The sequence below is a fragment of the Scylla paramamosain genome, chromosome 32 (genome assembly GCF_035594125.1).
Source record: "Scylla paramamosain isolate STU-SP2022 chromosome 32, ASM3559412v1, whole genome shotgun sequence".
NCBI lineage: Eukaryota > Metazoa > Arthropoda > Malacostraca > Decapoda > Portunidae > Scylla > Scylla paramamosain.
The window spans coordinates 10,141,381-10,147,380 of NC_087182.1; the positions used below are offsets into that span (position 1 = coordinate 10,141,381).

Consider the following 6,000-nt stretch of genomic DNA (forward strand, 5'->3'; position numbering starts at 1 on the left):
ACCTGGTCTGTAGAAGCCATGAATCCATCCAATGCATATAGTCATAATGACCAGTTGAAGGTACCGTGATCAAATAGTGGTAGTAGCGTAGGCCACATCACCGGCCTGTCTTGTAAATATTTCATTGTGTAAAAGGACGTGTATGAGCAACACACATGACAAGTTAGACCAACTTTAGCAGAGTGGTGTTTATTTTTGCAACATTTCGCTGTATGATCATGGTACCTTCAACTGGTCATCATGACTGTATGCATCAGATGGATTCATGGCTTCTAATGACCAGGTTCATCGATGGATTTAATCTTTTTAATACCACCTGCTTTAGGATTTACTCTCCACCTTCCCCATTCACTTGAAAATGATATCAGTCATACAGTGAAAAGTTGCAAGAATAAGTCTCATTTCACCAAAGCTGGTATAACTTGACACCTGCATTTTCTATATACATCATTATACACAACAGAATATATATATATATATATATATATATATATATATATATATATATATATATATATATATATATATATATATATATATTGGAACCTCAGTTACCGAACATCTCCCTTTTTTGAACAAACAAAAATTTTAACTCATAATTGCTTGGGTTTCTATACCATAATTTGGTTTTCGAACAAAGTTACTTGATTTCAAATATTACAAGGCATTGCAAAAGCTGCCATTTATTACTAATTTATAGTTTCTATAAAAATTTTCTTTGTTTTTATATATTTGCAGGAGAATCCCAGAGGGTTAGACAGTAATTCAATCTTTGAAATAAGCTAAATGTGATCCTGTTGAAGAAGCTCAATGTAAACAAACAAGGTTTGGTGCTCAGGAGTAATCCCAAGCCTCCTGTGGCTCTCTCTATGAACCACAACGCCATCACTGCTGCACAACTGCATTTTCCTAGTAGCTTTTCCCAGGAGCAAGATGTCCAAGTGTTATAATCAACTTCATTTTGACAGTAAGTGGGCTGTTCCTCTCTGTGTTATTCTTTAAGGCTTCCCTCACTAGATCGGTGACAAAGAAAATGCCTGCATAGTCTAAACAATATCTTTTTATGAGTTCTGTCACTAAATTCATTCAATACATCCTTTCTGGATAATATACTCGTATATATATATATATATATATATATATATATATATATATATATATATATATATATATATATATATATATATATATATATATATAAGCTGGAGATGTTGTGGAGTGGCCATCTTAGCAGTGGGAGTGTCAGCCATTACCCGCTAAGACATGGTGGACGGGTGTCTGAGAATGGATTAATCTATTTTACATTGATTCCTATGGGGAAAATATTTTCGGTTTTCGAACACTTCAGATTCTGAATGGCATTCAGGAATGAATTAAGTTAAAAAACTGAGATTCCACCATGTGTGCGCACGTGTGCGCATGTGTATGTGTGTGTGTGTGTCTATATATATATATATATATATATATATATATATATATATATATATATATATATATATATATATATATATATATATATATATCAGATGATCAAAGGTACTGTGGGAGAGAATGGCTTTTAAAGGGTTAATGCATGTATTGCTTTTAATAGATAATATGGTTGTTCTTGCTATGTCTAGAGAAAAGTGTCTGGAGAAGTTGTCTGTTATGTTGGGTTAATTGGAATGGAATGAAGATAAATAAGAAAAAGAACAAATTTTTTTGTTGTAAATGGTATGAACATGATGAATGTCCATTGAACATTGCATCTCATGTTATACTTTACAGTTCTAAATATTTGTATCTTGGAGCCTGGTTTATTGACATGGTTACAGTAAAGGATGTGGTAACACTACACGAGGTAAAAAAATCAAGCCACAGTCAATAAATCTGCCATTTTTTTTGCTTCCAATAGTAACATGCCATTTAAATATTTAAAAAAATGGTGTTTTATGCTGCTGTTTGTTCATTGTTATTGTAAAGTGCTGAGTTGTGGCTCTCTAACAATATCAAACCTATAGAAAAACAATATAACCAACTTGTTAAGTGTTTACTTGGGATAAGACGAAACACGAGCATTACTCTCTGCATGTTAGAAGCAGGAATACCACCATTAAGTGACATTATTGCAAAACAACAATGTAATTATCTGAAGTCGAAATCTGAAGTAGTTGACTTCCATCAGCTATTTCATTATGTGTATGAATTATGTGGTGTAAAGGATACTCCTGCCTTTAGATTTATTACAGGTGATCTACATCTAAAGAGAATTTTGAATGATATTAGACTTAGGTGTAATAATGCCCCTAAATTGTCAACTTATGTGAATGAGCTTAACACAACTCTGTCTCAGCATCCCATATAAGTAACAAATTTATTTATTTCTGATTATAATTGCAATGCATTTACTCAACTCAGGTTAATCTTAAAGTAGAGGCTGGCAGGTGAAATCGTGTTTCACTTCACTTAAGAGTTTGTCCGTGTGATGAGGTGTCAGTCCAGACCAAGAGTAATGTAATGATTCAATGTCCCATGACTGATACATACAGGCAACAATACCATATGCTAAATCATACTGATATCAGTACTCTATTTAGTGAAGACACTTATATAAGTAAGCTATGTAAATACCTACATTTTTTATCTTTAGAATAAATTTTCTTGGTTATCTGGATAATTTCAACAAGGCCTCAAGGTTTAAGTGCATTTTATCTGTTATCTTTACTACATTTCTTTATTTTTTAGGGATTTTTTATTAATTCTTATGGATTATTGAAATTTCATTGCCATTTTATAACTCATTATTATCTTAATATTTTAAGGTTTAAGTGCAATTAAGGGTTATTATAGGTTTTAAATGCCCTATTGATGGACCTGCTCATCTGGTCATATGCCCCTTGGTTCACTCCCCCTGGCCTTTGTTCTGTGATAATTCTCAGTTCTATTTGCACAATAACAACCTCAGAGGAACAGTGGCTTTCTATTTGTCTAGTTATGCCTTTAATGCGTTCCTTTACATCCCTGGGATCCAGGGTATTATTGCAGTTTCAACCAATACAGCATATATAACTATAGCCCTTCATAGGGTTTATATCTCACTGTTTGGAGCATTTTTAGCCTCATTTTACTCTGTTGGAAATCAATAATAACTTCAGATGAGAATTTCAAAGGTTTAAGTAAATTCTAGCTTAGATCCACCTCCAGTCATTTCTCGTAGGAGACTAAGTGTGTTCGTATGTTTGTTATCAATGATGCGCATGCACAGTGGCGACATGATGTTGAGTCACATGTTAAGAACTATGATGACATGGGGTTACCTGCTGCGAATCAGGTCACACAGAAATTTGCCAGCCAATCACACATAGGCACATATGTTTAGAAGAGGAAGGAGGACCTGACTGTCTGTGCTACATCAGTTAGACCATGGTTATGGAAGAGAGACGTGTGCTGGCTGTGAATATACGAACTGACAGTTTACTGCCAGTTCCCTCAACTTCTTAAAAGTATTTTTCATTAAGTAATTGTTGGTATGTAGTGATGACTGACAGATTACAAAATTATGTTGTGTTAGTTTACCTTATGGGGAGGTTAGGAGGTTAGGTTAGGTAATGTTAGGTTTGGTTAGTTTGGTTACATTAGGTTAGGATAGTGTAGAAATTTCCCATTTTCGAAATATACCACTTGTCATCCTTAGACTTTTCAGAAATGTCAAAAAAGCCTCATTTTGGCTTTCCCCACCCAAAAAAAACTTGCATTCCCAACAGGCCCCTATGCTTGTTGGCTTTAGTGAAAGAGATAAAAAGGATGGGAGTACTGGTTGAAGATGCAAATTTACCTTCCCCAGGAACAAGATAATTAGTTCGTAAGACCACTCTAGCATCTGATTTAATCTTCTATTGTGATCAAAGGTCTCAGCTCTGACCTCAGGACATTGAAAAGTCCTAATCTCACATCCAAGAATTGGCAGGATTGCCATAATTTACTAGTGCCACATGAAACATCTGACTGAAGTATCTCAAACCTTCAGTAATTTCAAGGAACCGCCTTCCTCATTCAAGACACACACACACACACACACACAAAAAAAAAAATATATATATATATATATATATAATAATAATAATAATAATAAATAAATAAAAAAAAAATGTGGGAACTATTTGACTTTTTCACTCACCCTATTGCCTCCCACATAATCACAGAAAGCATCACTAAATATAATTATAAATACATGATAGCTTAGCTGTAGAATACATGTCTATGAGTTAGGTGGCAGCAGGGTGGTAAGTTGCAGTCACTGGTATTACCAGCCAGCAGCTGGCTGTGCTTTCGTAGCTAAGGCAGCTTCCTTGAGATATCCAATTGTTCCACACTTCTAAGTTCTTCCCAACTTAGCGAATTTAACTACAGGAAACCGGTAGAGTAGCAAGAATACATCTTAAAGGCCCCATAGAGGTTATGACCACTGGATCTGGCCACTGGAATCATAAGCAAATCTCAGATGGATACTTATAAGTATCTCAGATGGATACTTATTTTCATTGTGCAAAAGTACAGCTTTCAGGCTTATGGAGGAGCTGTCAATGAATTGTCCATTCATCTGCATTGCAAGCAATTCCAATAGCATCAAACAAGCCTGATACATCATTGCAGTAGCATAGCCTGCCCTCCTTTGCAAAGAAGCTAGAGAAATGTTTGTGGCGTTTTCTTTGGCTGGTCACTTGCACACTGTCATCAAGTAAATCCCATTCCTTCAGCCTTGAAATCAAAAGCTCACCATTTAACTTTGTCGAAGCAAGATCTCTGATGAGGTCATTGAGGTCTCTTTGGTTTGGGTAGTAAGGATTCCTCTCAACTATAACTGTATCTGTGATGTCACAGTCTTTCTCTCTGTTTAGCTCATCTTCTGACTTGCTGCTTTCTTCTGATAGTTGACCTCTTTCTGAAGGAGCTGGTACAGGAAGATCAGCACTGTGTGGTACTGGTGTAATGGAAGATGGAAGGTCTGGATAGAAAACAGTAGGTGCATTTTTCCCAGAATGGTATTTGGAAGGATTCACCTTGAAGACTTAAAGCCTTGTGACTTAAAGTCACAAGACTTTGACAGCCAAAATTGCTTATTAGGATCATGGCACCCATAGCAGAAGTGAAAATGGGTGAACCAATAGTGTGTGCTTATATATGATGGCTCAGCTAGCCACTGGAAGTCCCACTGCTAGTGCCCCAGTCACCCACAATCTTGCAATGTACAGAAATGCTCTAATAGTGCAATAACGCATTCAAATGACACACAAACTGTGGGGAGGGGAGGGAAGGGAGACTACCAGGAAGAGGGAAAGGCATCAGTCTGAGTGGAAACAATTCCTGACCAAGAAGAGAGGCAGCAGCCAAGGATACATACATCAGCTGTGCCATAAAGCAAGTTGTGGTGATAATGAGTGTGGGATCTCTGTACATGCAGCAACAGGTGAAGCCAGCATTACAAATATTTTTACTCAGTTCTGAAGTTTGGGTGATTACTATGCCTAGAATGGCTATAGTGTCACATGAATGAATGAGAAACCAGTGGCTTGAGTCATGAGCTAAGATGATTTGTTTTTCAAAATTGCCAAAATCTGCTTCTGGATTTAGCAAAGTAAATTTTGCATATTGCATTCATCCTTTTTGTAGATTTATTGTGTCCATTGATATAAAAATAATTGCTGAGATTATTATTCTGTCACTGCTTAGACTTTTTCCTTAAGAAAGAATTAATGATAGCCACCTTTTCCATATCAATGTATCTAATGTATTATGAACTTTTATCTATTTCCAAAGCACTAGAAATTATACATTATTTTGCAAACAACTTCAATTTTGAGGAAAAATCTGGAAGGGGGCAGTGGATTTTTTTTCAAATTATTTTGATAAAAAAAAGATTGTTCTACTTTACATAAATTCCTTGATATTAAACAATACATAAGTTTAAAAAAGCAACAGGATGATTCATACTACTGACCTTTTGACCACTATTATCTCAAA

The 6,000-nt window shown here is 35.5% G+C and overlaps 1 protein-coding gene across 2 annotated transcripts in view; it reads right to left on the reverse strand.

The window, feature by feature from the left end:
- Nucleotides 1-6,000, reverse strand: part of LOC135089172 (uncharacterized) — a 119,700-nt gene that overhangs the window by 72,464 nt on the left and 41,236 nt on the right. The gene's annotated exons all lie outside the window — the stretch shown is intronic.